Raw genomic sequence first — 19,875 nt, forward strand, 5'->3', positions numbered from 1 at the left:
CGCTACGGTCACAGGTTCGAATCCTGCCTCGGGCATGGATGTGTGTGATGTCCTTAGGTTAGTTAGGTTTAAGTAGTTCTACGTTATAGGGGACTGATGACATCAGAAGTTGAGTCCCATAGTGCTCAGAACCATTTGAACCATTTTGAACACTTCACTACGCATTCCAGGAAAGACGTTAATTTGAATTCTTGCGTACTCTTGAATTTAACGACAACAAAATTCATCATAGCAGCTGGGAAGCCACTTTAGTCTTCCCCTTCGCCCAAGGGCGCAAATGATTAGCTACAGTTCGATAATACTGCCTCATGACCATTCGCTAGAGAAATTCTTTTAAAGAAACGCCTGAAAACAGCTGTATCTAGCAGAATCTGGCTCTGACAAGGCATTAACCTACAGTTATACTATTAGCACGCCGATTCAATGAACACATCCGAAGTTCACCTTTACGAATGCAGCGGAGCGACTTCTGCAGCGTGCTTAGATTAGTTCCAAAATCTGTGCCAGTCATGAACGGCCTACGTACTCCAGATCGTGGATGCTGTCAAATTATTGAACTCGGGGCCGGGTCACCCTGTGAAGGTAGTAGCCTGTCGAACTTTACCACCACATCTGACAGACTTGTGGCAACTCTGACGAAAATCGTCACTGCGACACTTACAGACATAGGATGCCGGTGCGGCTCAGCTAAGCACATGCTGACACACTAATAACGTTATAGATATAAGTGGTGTCATCTGTCGGACATGGCCAGCAGAACGAACACCACCCGCCATGCAGTAGCTGGGACAGATTTTTTTTCCTTTTTTTGCCAGTACTAGTCTGCTTTTGATGCCCTCCCTGCTCCGTTTGTCATTCGTTATTTTGCTGCCGAGATAGTAGAAAGTCTTAACTTTATCTTCTTCGTGACCATAGATCCTGATGTTAAATTTCTCGCTGATCTTATTTCTGCCACTTCTCATTACTTTCGTCTTTCTTCGATTCACTTTCAATGCATATACTGTACTCATTAGTCTGTTCACTCCATTCAAGAAAGCCTGTAATTCTTCTCCACTTTCACTCAGGATAGGAAATGTCATCACCGATCTTATGATTCGTTTCCTTTCACCTCTCGTGAACCTTTCTATTTTTCTGTCGATAAAAAAATGGAAAGGTTCACGAGAAGAATTGAACAATAGGGGCGAAATACTACACACCTATCTTACACCATTTTTAATTCCAGCCAGTCGTTGTTGGTTTTCCACTCTCATTGTTCCCTCTTGGTTCTTGTACATATTGTATATTACCCGTCTTTCCTTACAGCTTATCCCTATTTTTCTCAGAATTTCGATCACCTTGCACCATTTTTCATTACTGAACACTTTTTCCGTGTCGACAAATTCTGTGAACGTGTCTTGATTAATCCTCGGACATGTCAGCTCCTGCCGTGTTCGGAATTGGATGGATGATATTTCTCCGAAAGTCTGATGGTATGTCGACAGTTTCAAACATTCTACGCACCAAAGTGAATAGTTGTTTTGTTGCCACTTCGCTCATTATTTTAGAAATTCTGATCGAATGTTATCTATCCCTTCTGACTTATTTGATCTTAGGTCTTCCAAAGCTCTTTTAAGTTTTGATTCTAATACCAGATGCCCTTTCTTTTCCCTGTTGACTCTTGTTTCTTGCCGCGCGGGATTAGCCGAGCGGTCTAAGGCGCTGCAGTCACGGACTGTGCGGCTGGTCCCGGCGGAGGTTCGAGTCCTCCCTCGGGTATGGGTGTGTGTGTTTGTCCTTAGGATAATTTAAGTTAAGTAGTGTGTAAGCTTAGGTACTGATGACCTTAGCAGTTAAGTTCCACAAGATTTCGCACACATTTGAACATTTTTTTTTTTCTTGTTTCTTCTTCCATCACGTCATCAGACAAAAACACCCGTCATAGAGACATTAAATGTACTCTTTCCACTTATCCACTCTCCACTCTGCATTTTACAATGGAAATCTCGTTTCACTCTTAACGTTAACACCCTTGCTTGTAGTTTCACCGAAGGTTGTTTTGACTTTTCTCTGTGCTGAGACATTCCTTCAGACAGACATTTCTTCTTCGATTTCTTCACATTTTTCATTTTGCAGTCATTTCGCCTTACCTTCCCTGCACTTCCTCTTTATTCCATTTCCTAAGTGACCATGGACCTTGCCGTTGGTGGGGAGGCTTGCGTGCCTCAGCGATACAGATAGCCGTACCGTAGGTGCAACCACAACGGAGGGGTATCTGTTGAGAGGCCAGACAAACGTGTGGTTCCTGAAGAGGGGCAGCAGCCTTTTCAGTAGTTGCAAGGGCAACAGTCTGGATGATTGACTGATCTGGCCTTGTAACAATAACCAAAACGGCCTTGCTGTGCTGGTACTGCGAACGGCGGAAAGCAAGGGGAAACTACAGCCGTAATTTTTCCCGAGGGCATGCAGCTTTACTGTATGATTACATGATGATGGCGTCCTCTTGGGTAAAATATTCCGGAGGTAAAATAGTCCCTCATTCGGATCTCCGGGCGGGGACTACTCAAGAGGATGTCGTTATCAAGAGAAAGAAAACTGGCGTTCTACGGATCGGAGCGTGGAATGTCAGATCCCTTAATCGGGCAGGTAGGTTAGAAAATTTAAAAAGGGAAATGGATAGGTTGAAGTTAGATATAGTGGGAATTAGTGAAGTTCGGTGGCAGGAGGAACAAGACTTCTGGTCAGGTGACTACAGGGTTATAAACACAAAATCAAATAGGGGTAATGCAGGAGTAGGTTTAATAATGAATAGGAAAATAGGAATGAGGGTAAGCTACTACAAACAGCATAGTGAACGCATTATTGTGGCCAAGATAGATACGAAGCCCACGCCTACTACAGTAGTACAAGTTTATATGCCAACTAGCTCTGCAGATGACGAAGAAATTGAAGAACTGTATGATGAAATAAAAGAAATTATTCAGATTGTGAAGGGAGACGAAAATTTAATAGTCATGGGTGACTGGAATTCGAGTGTAGGAAAAGGGAGAGAAGGAAACATAGTAGGTGAATGTGGATTGGGTGACAGAAATGAAAGAGGAAGCCGCCTGGTCGAATTTTGCACAGAGCACAATATAATCATAACTAACACTTGGTTTAAGAATCATGAAAGAAGGTTGTATACATGGAAGAACCCTGGAGATACTAAAAGGTATCAGATAGATTATATAATGGTAAGACAGAGATTTAGGAACCAGGTTTTAAATTGTAAGACATTTCCAGGGGCAGATGTGGACTCTGACCACAATCTATTGGTTATGACCTGTAGATTAAAACTGAAGAAACTGCAAAAAGGTGGGAATTTAAGAGATGGGACCTGGATAAACTAAAAGAACCAGAGGTTGTACAGAGATTCAGGGAGAGCATAAGGGAGCAATTGACAGGAATGGGGGAAATAAATACAGTAGAAGAAGAATGGGTAGCTTTGAGGGATGAAGTGGTGAAGGCAGCAGAGGATCAAGTAGGTAAAAAGACGAGGGCTAGTAGAAATCCTTGGGTAACAGAAGAAATATTGAATTTAATTGATGAAAGGAGAAAATATAAAAATGCAGTAAGTGAAACAGGCAAAAAGGAATACAAACGTCTCAAAAATGAGATCGACAGGAAGTGCAAAATGGCTAAGCAGGGATGGCTAGAGGACAAATGTAAGGATGTAGAGGCCTATCTCACTAGGGGTAAGATAGATACCGCCTACAGGAAAATTAAAGAGACCTTTGGAGATAAGAGAACGACTTGTATGAATATCAAGAGCTCAGATGGAAACCCAGTTCTAAGCAAAGAAGGGAAAGCAGAAAGGTGGAAGGAGTATATAGAGGGTCTATACAAGGGCGATGTACTTGAGGACAATATTATGGAAATGGAAGAGGATGTAGATGAAGATGAAATGGGAGATACGATACTGTGTGAAGAGTTTGACAGAGCACTGAAAGACCTGAGTCGAAACAAGGCCCCCGGAGTAGACAATATTCCATTGGAACTACTGACGGCCGTGGGAGAGCCAGTCCTGACAAAACTCTACCATCTGGTGAGCAAGATGTATGAAACAGGCGAAATACCCTCAGACTTCAAGAAGAATATAATAATTCCAATCCCAAAGAAAGCAGGTGTTGACAGATGTGAAAATTACCGAACTATCAGCTTAATAAGTCACAGCTGCAAAATACTAACACGAATTCTTTACAGACGAATGGAAAAACTAGTAGAAGCCAACCTCGGGGAAGATCAGTTTGGATTCCGTAGACACACTGGAACACGTGAGGCAATACTGACCTTACGACTTATCTTAGAAGAAAGATTAAGGAAAGGCAAACCTACGTTTCTAGCATTTGTAGACTTAGAGAAAGCTTTTGACAATGTTGACTGGAATACTCTCTTTCAAATTCTAAAGGTGGCAGGGGTAAAATATAGGGAGCGAAAGGCTATTTACAATTTGTACAGAAACCAGATGGCAGTTATAAGAGTCGAGGGATATGAAAGGGAAGCAGTGGTTGGGAAGGGAGTAAGACAGGGTTGTAGCCTCTCCCCGATGTTGTTCAAGCTGTATATTGAGCAAGCAGTAAAGGAAACAAAAGAAAAATTCGGAGTAGGTATTAAAATTCATGGAGAAGAAATAAAAACTTTGAGGTTCGCCGATGACATTGTAATTTTGTCAGAGACAGCAAAGGACTTGGAAGAGCAGTTGAATGGAATGGACAGTGTCTTGAAAGGAGGATATAAGATGAACATCAACAAAAGCAAAACAAGGATAATGGAATGTAGTCTAATTAAGTCGGGTGATGCTGAGGGAATTAGATTAGAAAATGAGGCACTTAAAGTAGTAAAGGAGTTTTGCTATTTGGGGAGCAAAATAACTGATGATGGTCCAAGTAGAGAGGATATAAAATGTAGGCTGGCAATGGCAAGGAAAGCGTTTCTGAAGAAGAGAAATTTGTTAACATCCAGTATTGATTTAAGTGTCAGGAAGTCATTTCTGAAAGTATTAGTATGGAGTGTAGCCATGTATGGAAGTGAAACATGGACGGTAAATAGTTTGGACAAGAAGAGAATAGAAGCTTTCGAAATGTGGTGCTACAGAAGAATGCTGAAGATTAGATGGGTAGATCACATAACTAATGAGGAAGTATTGAGTAGGATTGGGGAGAAGAGAAGTTTGTGGCACAACTTGACCAGAAGAAGGGATCGGTTGGTAGGACATGTTCTGAGGCATCAAGGGATCACCAATTTAGTACTGGAGGGCAGCGTGGAGGGTAAAAATCGTAGAGGGAGACCAAGAGATGAATACACTAAGCAGATTCAGAAGGATGTAGGTTGCAGTAGGTACTGGGAGATGAAAAAGCTTGCACAGGATAGAGTAGCATGGAGAGCTGCATCAAACCAGTCTCAGGACTGAAGACCTCAACAACAACAACAACAAGTGACTTTTACTTCTGTATTCCTGAATTTCCCCAGAACGTTTTTGTACTTCATTCTTTCATAGATCAACTGAAGTATTTCTTCTGTTACCCGTAGTTTCTTCGCTGTTAACCTTCTTTGTGCATGTGTTTTTCTTTCCAACCTCTGTGATTGCCCTTTTTAAATATGTCCATTCCTTTTCAACTGAACTGTCTACTGCACTATTAATTGCTGCAGGATCTATAGCCTTCGTGAACTTCGAGTCTTTCTCTTCATTCCTTTGTACTTCCGTATCCAATTTCTTTACACATTGATTCGTCCTGACTAGGCTCTTGAACTTACTGGTCATTATTACTAAATTGTGATCTGAGTCTATATCACATCTGTTCCCGAGTACGCCTTACAGTCCATTACCCGATTTCGAAATCTCTGAGGCCATGATGTAATCGCACTGAAATGTTCCCGAATCTCCCAGCCATTTTCATGTATACCTCTTCCTACTGTGATTCTTGAACAGTGTATTCCATATTAGTAGCCTGAGCCGGCCGGTGTGGCCGAGCGGTTCTAGGTGCTTCAGTCTGGAACCGCGCCACCGCTACGGTCTCAGGTTCGAATGCTGCCTCGGACATGGATGTGTGTGCTACCCTTAGGTTAGTTAGGTTTAAGTAGTTCTAAGTTATAGGGGACTGATGACCTCAGATGTTAAGTCCCATAGTGCTCAGAGCCATTAGTAGCCTGAAATTTTTGCCACAACTGTATTAGTCGTTCTCCTCTCACGTTTCTAGAACCAAGCACATGTTCTCCCTTAACTCTTTCATTTGTTCCTTCCCTTAGAATCGCATTCCAATCGACCGCGACTTTTTTTCATCTGCCTTTACGTACTGAATTACCCGTACCCCCATGTACTTACCCTATCTCTTTATCTTCTACATGTGACGTTGTCGGTGTTGGTTTGCTGTTTATTCTGATGAGGGCAACTCTGTCGCTGAACTGTACACAGCTATTCGTTCTCTGCCCTGCATTCATATTCATAACGAATCCTACTCCCGTTATACCCTTTTTTGCTGCTTTTGATATTATCGTATGCTCACCTGACCACAAATCCTTGTCTTGTTCTATTTCACTTGACTGACCGCCCCTATATCTAGGCTGATCATTACTATTTCCTTTTTCAGATTTTCTAGCTTCCCTAGCACTTTCAAACTTCTGACATTCCACACCCCGACTCTTAGAGCGTTACCCTTTTGTTGGTTATTCAGTCTTCTCTCGTAGTCACCACCCCACTTGGCAGTTCAATCCCGGACATCTGAATGGGGCACTAATAGGGCATCTTTTGCCAATGGAGAGATCAGCATAACACTTTTTTCACTTACAGACCACATGCCCTGTGGACACATTATGTGTCTTTAATGCAGTGGTCTCCATTGCCTTCTGTACTTCCATGCCGTTGATCATTTCTGACCCTTCCACCTTTTATGGGCTGTTTCCCATCCTGAGGGCGAAGAATGCCCTGAACCTTTGCCCGCTCCTCTGCTGTATTTGACAAGGCCATTGTCAGAATGAGGGTGACTTCATATGCTGGAAGTCTTCGCCCGCCATTGTTGATTATTTTTACTGTCGGATATGTCTCAGCTGCTTCATCGCAAATGGTGTCTCTTCTGTCGGACGTGTCTGACAAAACAGATACCAGAATGAGATTTTCACTCTGCAGTGCAGTGTGTGCTGATATGAAACTTCCTGGCAATTAAATCTGTGTGCCAGACCGAGACTCGAACTCGGGACCTTTGCCTTTCTCGGGCAAGTGCTCTACCAACTGAGCTACCCAAGCACGACACACGCCCCGTCCTCACAGCTTTACTTCTGCCAGTACCTCGAACCTTCGCAGGAGAACTTCTGTAATGTTTAGAAGGTAGGAGACGAGGTATTGGCAGAAGTAAAGCTGTGAGGACGGGGCGTGAGTCGTGCGTGGGTAGCTCAGTTGGTAGCGCACTTGCCCGCGAAAGGCAAAGGTCCCGAGTTCGAGTCTCGGTCCGGCACACAGTTTTAATCTGCCAGGAAGTTTCAAAACAGATACCACTCATTTCAATAATTCTTTGGGCGTGACGGCTGTTTGACGAGAAAGCTTCAGTGAGGATGTACAGCCAACGTCTGAACTCCTACCGGAAGTAGAAGTCCGCAAGCAGGGGTTAATGGGCGGGGGCGTTGCGGTTCTGCGAACGGGGAGTTCGGAATCTGGGACTGACGCAGAGCATGTCCGGATGGCCGAGGCGTGTAAGGCAACAGTCCTAGAGAAGCGGAACACCCGAGTTCCACCCCCGGTGCGGCACTAGCTTTCATTTCTCATTGTTGCTCTGCCGCAATGCCCTGTGTGACTGGAAGTCTTCGTTTCGTTCATACCTCTTTCCCGTCCCGTTTCCTTTCCATTCCTATATCCTCAGTTATTCGTGTAAGCAAATAACAGTATTACGTCGCTGCGACTTCGGTATCTGACTGACTGTCGGCCGAGGGTGAAAGAGACCGCGAGGCCGCCGGTCACACTGAATTACTGTTTATCTTCATAACGCCACCGCCACGCCACCTAGGCGGGCGCTGCAGCGGATGGTGGTCGGCGATAACGGCCAAAATTGATGTCATCCGATCCATCGCACTGGAGAGAGTACCGTACAGACTCAGAACGATCGATGCTGGGTAATTCCACTCTGCCTGTCTTGATTCCAGCGCTCTGTCCTTTCCAATACCGCTTCGAAAAAACCCTGGCTATACCGCAGCAGGGGGCAGGGCTGCCCGTCCATGATCACCGACGTGGTTTAGGCGATTTCTGGCGGTATTCCCACGGCCGTCTCACGTCGTCTTGAATCGCGGTACCAGGATCTTGTCCCACATCAAGTTTCTTGGCTGCTAAGACGTATTTTCTTTAGAAGTGGGTGTCGATACCTCCAAGTGTACGTTCTCTGCATTCATGAGTAACCAAGAAGATTGCAGCTTAACAGCAATCCGTTTGTTTACAATGGGAACGACTTTAAATGCCAACAAAAGGATCCTAAGAAACGACGTCCTTCAGTTTTCAATGACGTTCAACCGGGTCAGTCCATTCAGAGAGAAGCACAAAACTTGTAAACCGCACCTGTCCGTCGTCTGTGGCTTGGGGAAACTCTCGGAATAACAGGGTGCACTTCAACTGGGACCTTTTTCTACAAAGCGCCGGGCTGCAAATAATTACAGAGCCGAAAGCATAGTCTACTGAGAAAGTGAAGTCGTTGTTTGCCCCGTAGATAAACACCTTAAATGCCAAGAGCTAGAAACTAAAGCTCGATGTGAGAATATGTGGTCAAAGCTAAGCAACAAGGGCGGGCAGAATTTGCAATTGGGTCCTTCAGACGACCACCAAACTCACCCCTGCTGCCCCCCCCCCCCTCCGCCCCTCCCCCTCCCCTCAACCCCCGTGCCCGATACAGGGTATTTCAAATCTTTTGTGTCAAACTGAAACAGGTGATAGAGGTTCCACAACCGATCATATTGAGATAGGGAACCAGTGACAGGAAATGCACATTTATTGTGTTATGGACATACAAAAGGTATGTCATATAACAACAACGTAGCTCATAGTAATTGTTCAAAGGTACTACCGCCAGTCTTAATGCATGTATTGCAACGGCGTATGCATTTCTTCCGCACTTTCGCAAAGCCCCCAGGCGTCTGTTGTACATTGGAACAGGCAGCGGGTGATGAATAGCATACACCTCTGACGACTAAACAGATATACTGTACACAACTGAGCTCATAAGACGTCTGTCATGTGACGACCGCATGCATCACACTGGTGCATTAACCTGTGCCGCATGCACACCACTATCCCTGTCCACTGTCTGGTACCGCGCGCCGCGAAATTTGAATTCCCGACAGTCTTTATGGACGTCGAAGACACATAGAGGTCTCTGTACCATAGCGCCGTAAGCTGTGGCGGCGCGCGCCTCCTGGCCCGCATTTAGAGTGAGGGCGCCACAGTGGAACACCTTGTTCCAGCGGCCAATACTGACGTTCCCGATCGAGTACTTAAGCGCCTGCCTGTCGCTCAGCCTGCCAGTCTAACATCTCAGGACATATCGCCTCGCATTAGACAGCGTATTGACTTTCGTGTTGTTTTACGAGTGGACGTGGTCGTCTTGTTCGGTTCGTGACTCTGTTGTCTCTCCTTGTTTTGTGTCGAAAAGGTCCTTCGTTGGTCGTGTCCGTCCTCTCCCGTTGTGTCGCTGTTCGCGGGCCGCTCCGCGGGTCCCTCCGCGTTTCCGTCATTACAGCCCCGCGACAGTTCCAGTCGCCGTTACAACACATTGCATCAGACAGCTTGTGATGTGTCCATGGTGAGGTGTGTTATTGCGTACAGTGCATGATGCTGTGGCAGGATGTACTGTACGTAAAGCAGCACGAATGCATAGAGAACAGTATCCCAACGGGCGTCACCCAAGCTGGAAGAAGTTTATCTCCATGGATACCAATTTACGAAAGACAGAGAGACGTCCAAGGTTCCCGCCATAGACATGTCCGAACAACCAATCTTGAGAAGATGGTGTTGGGCTGTGTGGCCGACCATCCAGCAATAAGCACCAATCAACTGGTCCGACAAACGCACACTTCGAAGGATGCAGTGTGGAGAATACCTGTGGAACAGGTATTACACCCTTATCGTAGAAGACGTGTGCAAGCACTAATACCGACGGATTTTGAACCTCACATTCACTTCTGTCAGTTGACAAACGCACACTTCGAAGGATGCAGTGTGGAGAATACCTGTGGAACAGGTATTACACCCTTATCGTAGAGGACGTGTGCAAGCACTGATACCGACGGATTTTGAACCTCACATTCACTTCTGTCAGTGGATATCCACTAAAGAGCCGTAGGCCGAACTTCGAGCAGTTTGTATTGTTCATGGATGATGCCTGTTTTCAACAGCCGCTACAACCATCTCTGGAGTGAGATCAATCGCCACGCCACCCACCCTGGTATTCCTGTGAGATGTGTCGCCGTAGTTCTTGCAGAATGTACCCCTAGTTGTCCGCGAAGGGATGTGGTTTCAACACAATGGTGCAGCAGCCGCTTCGATGTTAATGTCCACGAGTACCCGAACATGAACCATCATCATTGGACTGGAAGGGAAGATCCTGTCCCATGGTCAGCGCGATCGCAGGATTTCACCCCTCTGGGGTTACGTCAAGAAATTGGTGCATGAAGCCCCTGTACAAACGGATGAAGATTTGCTTACTGGAGTCCAAGCTGCCTCTCTCCTGATACAACAGACCCCATGGACCTTTGAGGGAGTGCAGCATGACTTCATGCGCCGTTGACATGCATGCACTGAGACTGGTTGTCATCAATTTAAACAATAATTGTGAGCCACGTTGCTGTTAAGCTGTGTATGCAGTGTACGTCCATAACACCATAAATGTACATTTCCGACCATTGGTTTTCTATCTCAATATCATCGGTTGTGAACCAACCGTCACCTGTTTCAAAATGACCCAAAAGGTTTGAGACACCGTGTACAGCTAAAAACCATGGAGAATGCCTCAACTCGCTAATCATAGTGTAATTGTTGGAAATATCTGACTGAGGTAATTATGAGCCCAATCTCAGTGGCTGCTGCAAGCGGACTGTTTTGCTAGTGCTCCAACCTTGTGTGGGCAAGCAGACGGGGGAAGGGGGGGGGGGATATGGAGAGGCGGCATAACAGGGTCGAGCAAGCTATGAAGTCGCAGAAGTGGGAGTAAGTAAGCTGGAAGATGAAACATCCTGGCAGGTTAAAACTGTGTGACGCACTGAGACTCGAACTCGGGACCTTTGCCTTTCGCAGTAAGTGGCAGAGTACGTGCGCGCGAAAGGCGAGGGTCCTGAGTTAGAATCTCGGTCCGGCACACAGTTTTAATCAGCCAGGAAGTTTCATATCAGTGCACAGTTCAAAGCAGAGTAGAAACTTTACTCTGGTAACATCCTCCAGGCTTTAGCTAAGCCATGTCTCCGCAATGTCCTTTCTTCCAGGAGTGCTAGTTCTGCAAGTATCGCAGGAGAGCTTCTGTGAAGTTTGGAAGGTAGGAGACAAGGTACTGGCAGAGTTGAAGCTGTGAGGACGGGTCGTTAGTCGAGCTTGGATAGCTCAGATGATAGAGCACTTGCCCGATTTTTAAAAGTAAAAGTCCCGTGTTCGAGTCTTGGTCCGGCACACAGTTTATGCCATGAACTTTCATATCAGCCTGCATTCCGCTGCAAAGTGAAAACTAAATTCTGGAAGGAGGAAGATGATAATCGAAATTGCAGGTGCAGAACTACCATTATGGTCGCAGAAGTTCGACGATGTAGTCAGCACCTTGTCTTCATGCTCAGCAACGAACGCTCCACAATCCTGGAAATTGGTCAGTGGTTAAGATACATCGTTAAGTTATGTGAGCACGAAGTGATGGCCTGCAGTACAATATCCTAGGCAACGGAATTTACGTTAAAATAATATCCGAGAAATACCTGACAGTGTTGTCAGAGAATGTAGTGGGGTTGTGGATTTCAAACTACCTCGGGAGAAAGCAGCAGATTTCCGTTACCCAAGCGAGTCTAGATCTGCGCACTGCGCGCTTACATAATATCCCATTCGAGGTAAGTATCCAGACCACTCCATCATAGCCAATTTAGGCACGGTTCTACAGATTTAAACTGACAAATCGCAAACAAACACACATTTCAACGCTGATAATGGAGTTCGAATTGTCCTTACGGGTTTAAAAAAGCGCATTCGTTCGTATTGGGACATCCAAGGTTACAAGGCGTTATTAATATACGAAGGGCAGCCGCGATGGGCAGTTCGTGAACTAATGGTACACCTGCGAGTCCAGTGCCCACAGGTCTCTGTTTCATACCAAATCATACGAAAATTCTAGTATGGCTCCCAACTACTGTACACATAACACCTTCAGAAATAGCAATCTTCAGTCTACATCCTCAGGTGCAAGTGTTTTGTCCTCAACGCCAATATACGACTACGAATCGGTCACAATCGGCACCAAACAAGAGAGCGCTCTCTCATGAGTGGAAACTATGTTAGAGGTATAAAATAGAAACGAATCTCAAAACTCCGCGCGCTCTGCTACTGCACACAGTCGCTTGAACATGTAGCATCCGCACAAGAGTACATTCGGCCGATAGTCAGCAGACCTAAACGATCACTCAAGCCGCGAGAGGATACGGAAGGTAAAGAACGCGAACGTAAATAACCAGGCACGAGAAGATTGGACAGGTTTGTGCTACCTCGTTGCGATGATGACAGATGCCTCGACCAACGACTCACCGTGCTTTTGTTCGCTGCCAGGTTTCCGTAGACATTCTGCAAACGCCTATGAATGTCTGCGATGCTCTGGTTTTGCACCAAAAGAGACTCAATGACAGCTGTCTGCTTGCAGGTCACCTTTGTTACAGACACCATTTTGAAAACAGCATATAGCGCCACCAATGATAGGAACTTTATCAAACTATTTTACAATGGCGGGTCAAATATACCAAACCAGCTTTAAAATCGTTTATAGAAGCATGCGCAAGAGAAAAGACAACATAGCAAAGACGCACTAGAGTAATTTATTTCTTAGCATTAAGTCATTATACCACGAACCCTCTCATTTGCAGGGTAACACATCTCACATAAGCTGGATTAAATCAAAAAGTATTGCACATTACTTGATAACTTGTAAAAGGCCTTTTTAGCCGTGCTAGTCAAGAAGTTACACACCACTTGGTATGTGGGGCAACCACAGCTGTAGTAATCCGTTTAAACTAATAAAACCGCTATTTCTGCCAGAAATTTATTTATTAATCAGTCACAACTAGTTTCATGGGACATACGCTGTGTATAGCAATTTGCATTTGTGTTAAGTGTATTGCTTTAAGGACCGGCTACCCTGAATTTAGATCTTGTGTCACTGTATTCCATTTTAGGACATATATCCTACATACCTTTTTTCAAGTGTCTGTCGTTTAGCCTCTGTTTTTTGGTTTCCGTATCTCAATCGGAAAATTCGGAACCCTTACAGGATCTCTTTGTTATCCGTTAGTCAGTCTGTCTGCCTGTCCGATTGTTAAAAATCCTTTCTCGGGAACAGGCTGAAGTATCAAGTTGAAACTTAGCTCACACATGAACGTCTACGGTCCCTTGGCGGTGTAATAAATTGAAGTTTCTAAGACCGTGCAATTCAAAGATACGGCTATTAATGTCACACATTTTCATACTCGCAAACGCACTCATTAAACCTATTATGTACTTCCTGTCGACCTAGAATAATCAGATTTGGCAGGAAGAAGGTTTCATAGTACTACAAAAGAAAACTTCTGATATCTGTTAATCTGTAATTGCATCACTCATAAAAAAAAATTATCATCTGTTAGCAGACTGTCTATTCGTCCGCCCATCCTTTTCTCAGGAACAGATGGGCGTATCAAGTTGAAATTTACGTCACGTAATAAGATTTATAGTCCCTTGGCCGTGTACAAATCTGAAGCGTCTAATTCATTGCAATCAGAAAAAGGTCAGAGTATTGTTAATCTGCAGTTGTGTCTAACGAAAAAACCTTTTTTTGTCATTTATTTTATCTAGCTTCAATCTTAATCCGTTCTCGAAAGTCTGGAATATCCAGGGACCGATATTTTGGCAGTATAAGTGTCGATAACAGGAAAAAATCGTCGAGATCCTTGATTCCCATAAATATTTCTTTTTTTGAAACAACCGGTTTCGACTGACTTTGCTGTTATCTTCAGGTCTTAAAAAATCTTTTGTTATGAAAGTTGTTCATTTTACGCTGGACCTCACGCCAAGTTGACGTGCGGATAAAAATCGGCATATTATAAAAGGTTTGTCGTGACTAAAACATTTAGAAGCATAAAGCACCTTGTGCAAATGGCGTTGTCCGTGTACATATCACTCACAGATGCTTGTTAAGTCAGAAAAACGCAGTACAAAATAGCACGTCTGTTTACATAAACTGGACATATTCGGAACATTGAAAATCCATCTTAAACTGTGTATAAGAATACGCTCAGCTTATTTAAACAGATGTGTTACTGTGTATTTTGTTTTTGTGGTGTAGCAAGTATCTGTGAGCGATATATAGGAATGGACATGGCCATCTGCGCAAGGTGGTTTATGTTTTTAAGTATTTTAGTTAGACCTCTTTTGATTTGCTGATTTTTATCCACATGACGTAAAATGAACGCGTTTCACAACAGAACATTTTTTAAGACCTCAAGATGATAGCAAAGTCTGTCAGAACCGATTTTTTACATAAATAAATATTTATGCGATCTTGACTGTTGAACGTCGCTCCTTCGGTCTTCTCAAAATGAGAAAATTCAAGAAAGCGTTAAGATTGGGGACGTCTGTTAGAGATATAGTCACATTTTCAGGACCCGTAGTCCTGACCTGGTAAATGACACGGCAGCACTTTCATACAGTCAAATTAAGTTTAGTTCTAATTGTAAACTTTGTATCATCTTTAGATTCACCTGTTTTTCACCTAAATATGTGATTTTATCGTCACGAAATTAGTTGTGGTAAAGATACCAATAAATCAATTTCTGGCAGCTGTTGCGGTTTATTAGTTGAAGCAAAAAGTGTTGGTATAACGAGGAAACATACATTCATAATTAGAGCGAGAGACACAAGCATATAGGGAGAGGTCACCAATACATATCACCAAGTGCAGGAACTGAGAATGCACTTAGGCACCTAACAGAGAACTATCAGTCAAATGATCGCGCTCAACGGGTCACACAAGCTAGCATCAGTCAAGCTATTAAAGGAATATTTCATCAAATTGTATTCCAGCGAACTTCACTGGTATAGAAGAAAGACTGAGTGAGGTAGGCAAAGAGAGTGCGATTACAGGGTCGCGGAATAACAAACCCATGACTGTTTTCAAAAGAGCAAATACTCGTTCTACTTAAACCGGCCTCGTGGAATAAGTGAACAGGACCCGACTGTGGGTCTGTAGAGTTTTACTCTAAATTTTGGTATTCACTGGCTGAGACAATGGAGATCATATGCCATGTAGTTATGCGGCCATAATTTTAATCCCAAAAAAGGCCAAATTCACTTGCTCTTTAGATATGAGGCCAATCGCCGTAGTCAATGAAGATTTTAAATTGTTTGCAAGAACAATGAATCCCTGATTCAAAATTAAGTTGCAAGAGATATTATCACCGCATCGAAATTTCGTTAAGCAATAACCCCAGTTGCTGTTTTCTGTATACGTAGATCTCCATTTCCTCCAACAGGTACTATAATTGCCCTTTCGATGCCCTATGCAGCACTTCCAAATTATACTAAATAAATTAAACTATTGAATTTATAACGCTGATTACTTACGTACCTCAACATTAGCGGCCCCTACTGGTTATGTTTATGCTTATATAAGTACAGGACGCTCCCAGGCCATCGCCAGAATTTGTTATGTAGCTACGTGTACAGATGGCTTGACTTCGACACTTGTAAAAATTGGCACAAACTGTTTCGACGGAAAAAATATTTATTTTGTTGGTAACCGGTTTCGGTCAGTTTTGACCATCCACAGACCCTCATATCATAACTGCTGTTGACGTTCTAGGGCCGAGCGAGGTGGCGCAGTGGTTAGCACACTGGACTCGCATTCTGGAGAACGACGATTCAATCCCGCATCTGGCCATCCTGATTTAGGTTTTCCGTGATTTCCATAAACCGCTTAAGGCGAATGCCGGGATGGTTCCTTTGAAAGAGCGCGGCCGACTTCCTTCCACATCCTTCCCTAATCCTGTGAGACCGGTGGCCTTGCAGTTTGATCTCCTCCTCCAAATCAAGTTCGTGGAATTACAACACCAGCTTCCTTCACCGCCACCGCCTACCATGATGGTATGATGACCAAACCGGTTACCATAAAAACAAATATTTTTGCGACCGAGACTATTTTTGTCCATTTTTAAAGTACTTTTTGCCAAAAAGCTCTTCTGCAAGAAAAATGTTCTCTAAAGTTGTTTATACTCGCATCAAAATACTTTTAATGGTATGTGTGGCTGTTACCTGTGTAATTTTTCCTTTGTATTTCTAGATTTTCTATGTATTTAGGCCTTAGCGAATTCCACATCTTTTGTCAAATTAGAGCAGTAACCCGAAACCATTGATTTTGATTGTATAGCATATGTGATCAAGACGGCCAATTATAAATAAACGTTCAGGGGAGCGACTGTATAAGATACCTAGAACATTTGCGGCTTCGGCATTGGACTCTCAAGAAGAAAACTGGAGGCAACTACAAAAAACGTTTTCGTAATTACTCAAATGTTGTCATTTATGAGGACTTCGTTATAGAACAAGGAATATGGACTTCGGAAGTTCTTGGTACCTTAATTACCTAACAATAGTAAAATTAATTATGTAATTAAATCAAAAGTCACATACTACTAAAGCGAGGCAGACGCAAGCTGTGGCCATCATTGAAGGCGTTCCGAATGCCCAATTAAGATTTGAAAAACACCACAATTTGTCATTAACTCCCAACAAGGTCATTTCCCCCTAAGGCATTTCTAATCCAGAAGACTTAAGTTTTCCAAATATTTAGTTGTCAAGGGAATTTCATCGGAATTATCTCTCAAGGGGGAAAAATTCTGGAGAATAATTTTAAATTTAAAGACCGTTTCAGCGATGTGACTTGGACTAGCTCTTTTGACAGATATTTTTGGAAAACTCAATGAATTAAATCTGCCTTTACAAGGAAAACAAACAACAATTTTCAATACTAATAACAAAATAGTGCATTAAAAAAAACAGATTTTTAGCATGTTTGTGTTGGCAAGATAGAACTAGATAGCTGATTGACAACGAATAAGTTCGTTGGCGAGACAGTAGAATTACGAAATGAAATGTCTGAAGAATTGATACAGTATCTTCATTTTCGTGAAGAGCGAAATACAAAACTGAAAATGAATTCATGGATTCAAAATCTTCTTCTACTGAATTTGTGTAATTCAGGAAATATGTAAATGAAACCTACGAATTCTTTTTACATGTGACATCAGACTCAAGCATGTACTCTCTATTAAAAAAAGCTTCACTTGATGATTTTAGGCGCAGGGTTTGTGATGAATATCCTCAACTTGCCACACAGGCTCTGAACCTGACTTGCATTTCCAACTCTGTTCTGTCAAGCCTGACATTAAACAATTGATCGGAAATAAGAAAAAGAACAGCTTCATACTTCCTACTAAATGGAAACAATTTTATCAATTTACGATGAAATCAGTATGGTGTTATTTTGTGTATTGCATTGTTTTGTATACTGTTGTAGAAGTTAGTAGTGCAATAATGTACCTATTTTTGTATGGTTTTCATCAAATGATTGTAATTAAAGAATGAAGATAAAACTAGGTTTTGCTTATTTCAGGGATTTGTTAAATATATAGTACGAGGGTCACTCCATAAGAAATGCACACTATTTTTTTTTAATCCATCTCTTGTTCTACACGTTTGAAAGTTTTACAGTGTGTAGATACATCCTTTAGGAACAGTATTTTCATTTCTCCACATAATTTCAATCCCTCTAAACTGCCTTACGCCATCTTGGAACCAGTGCCTGTATACCCGCACGGTAAAATTCTGGACCAACCTGTCGGAGCCACTGGCAGAGTGCACAAGGGAGTCATCATCTTCAAACCTTGTTCCACGAAGAGAGTCTTTCAGTTTCCCAAAGAGATGATAGTCACGTGGAGCCAGGACAGAACTGTAAGCCGGGTGTTTCAGTGTTGTCCATTCGAGTTTTGTGATCGCTTCCATGGTTTTTTGACTGACATGTGGCAGTGCATTGTCAAATGGTTCAAATGGCTCTGAGCGCTATGGGACTTAACTTCTGAGGTCATCAGTCCCCGAGAACTTAGAACTGCTTAAACCTAACTAACCTAAGGACATCACACACATCCATGCCCGAGGCAGGATTCGAACCTGGGACCGTAGAGGTCGCGCGGTTCCAGACTGTAGCGCCTAGAACTGCTCGGCCGCCTCGGCCGGCCGTGCATTGTCATGCAACAGCAAAGCATCCTGCTTTTGCCGATGTGGTCAAACACGACTCGGTCGAGCTTGAAGTTTCTTCAGTGTCGTCACATATGCATCAGAATTTATGGTGCTTCCACTTGGCATGATGTCCACAAGCAAGAGTCCTTCGGAATCGAAAAACACCGTTTTCCAGGAGAGGGTGTGGTTTTGATTTTTTTTTCTTGGGTGAATTTGCATGATGCCACTCCATTGATTGCCTCTAAGTCTCTGGCGAAAAATGATGGAACCATGTATCATCACCTGCCACAATTCTTCCAAAAAATTCATCTCCACCATTCTCGTACTGCTCCAAAAGTTCGGTGCATACCGTTTTCTTATTTCTTTGTGAGCCACTGTCAACATCCTGGGAACCCACCTGACACAAACCTTTTTTAACGCCAATACTTTCAATATTCTGCAAACGCTTCCTTCCTCTATCCCAACGTAGCGTGACAATTCGTTCACTGTGATGCGTCTGTTAGCAGTGACCAACTCGTTAACTCTCTGCACATTGTTTGGACTGTGTGCAGTACGAGGCCTGCCGTTGCGAGGACAATCCTCAATACTGCCTTGCCCGCTTTCATTACGTAACCCTGCTTGCCCGCGGACTAACTGTACTGCGATAGACAGCAGCATCTCCATACACCTTTTTCAACCTCTTGTGGATGTTTCCCACTGTCTCATTTTCACAGCACAAGAATTCTATGACGTTGCTTCTGAGTAATGTTAAGTGTAGCAGCCATCTTGAAGACATGCTGTCACGGTGCCACTCTCGGGAACAGGTTGAACTAAGTTTGAAAACAAGTGGGAAGGATGTATCTACACACTTGAAAACTTTCACACATGCAGAATGAAAACTGTATTTTTACAAAAATAGTGTGCATTTATTTTGGAGTGACCCTCGTATTTCAAAAGGATTTCGTCGCCGAAAACATTTGAGAACCGCTGATCTAGAGTATGGCATTGCATAGAAGTGAAATACTGCCTTAAGGGTAAATTAAATAACAAGTATTTGGAATGTGGTGCTACAAGAGGAAGATAAAAATCGAGTCATAAAAGGATGAACAAAATAAAGAATACTAGAAATGATAGGTCTAGAAAAGAATTCAATAGAAAGTCCTTACCAGAAGAAGAAGCAGGTCAAAACGAAACGTGCTACAGCGTTAAAGAGTACTTAACATGTTACTGAAACGATTATATTGGAATTATTGTAAAGATACACGAATATAAGAACATCTGAAAAGGTTTCTCAGAAATATTGGTTGTAGTGGGTTAAGAGAAATGATTATATGACACTATTTGATTAGATGGAGGACAATATTCAACTGGCTCTGATGCATTATGCACACATTGCTGCTCCCCTC

The sequence above is a fragment of the Schistocerca americana genome, chromosome 4 (genome assembly GCF_021461395.2).
Source record: "Schistocerca americana isolate TAMUIC-IGC-003095 chromosome 4, iqSchAmer2.1, whole genome shotgun sequence".
NCBI lineage: Eukaryota > Metazoa > Arthropoda > Insecta > Orthoptera > Acrididae > Schistocerca > Schistocerca americana.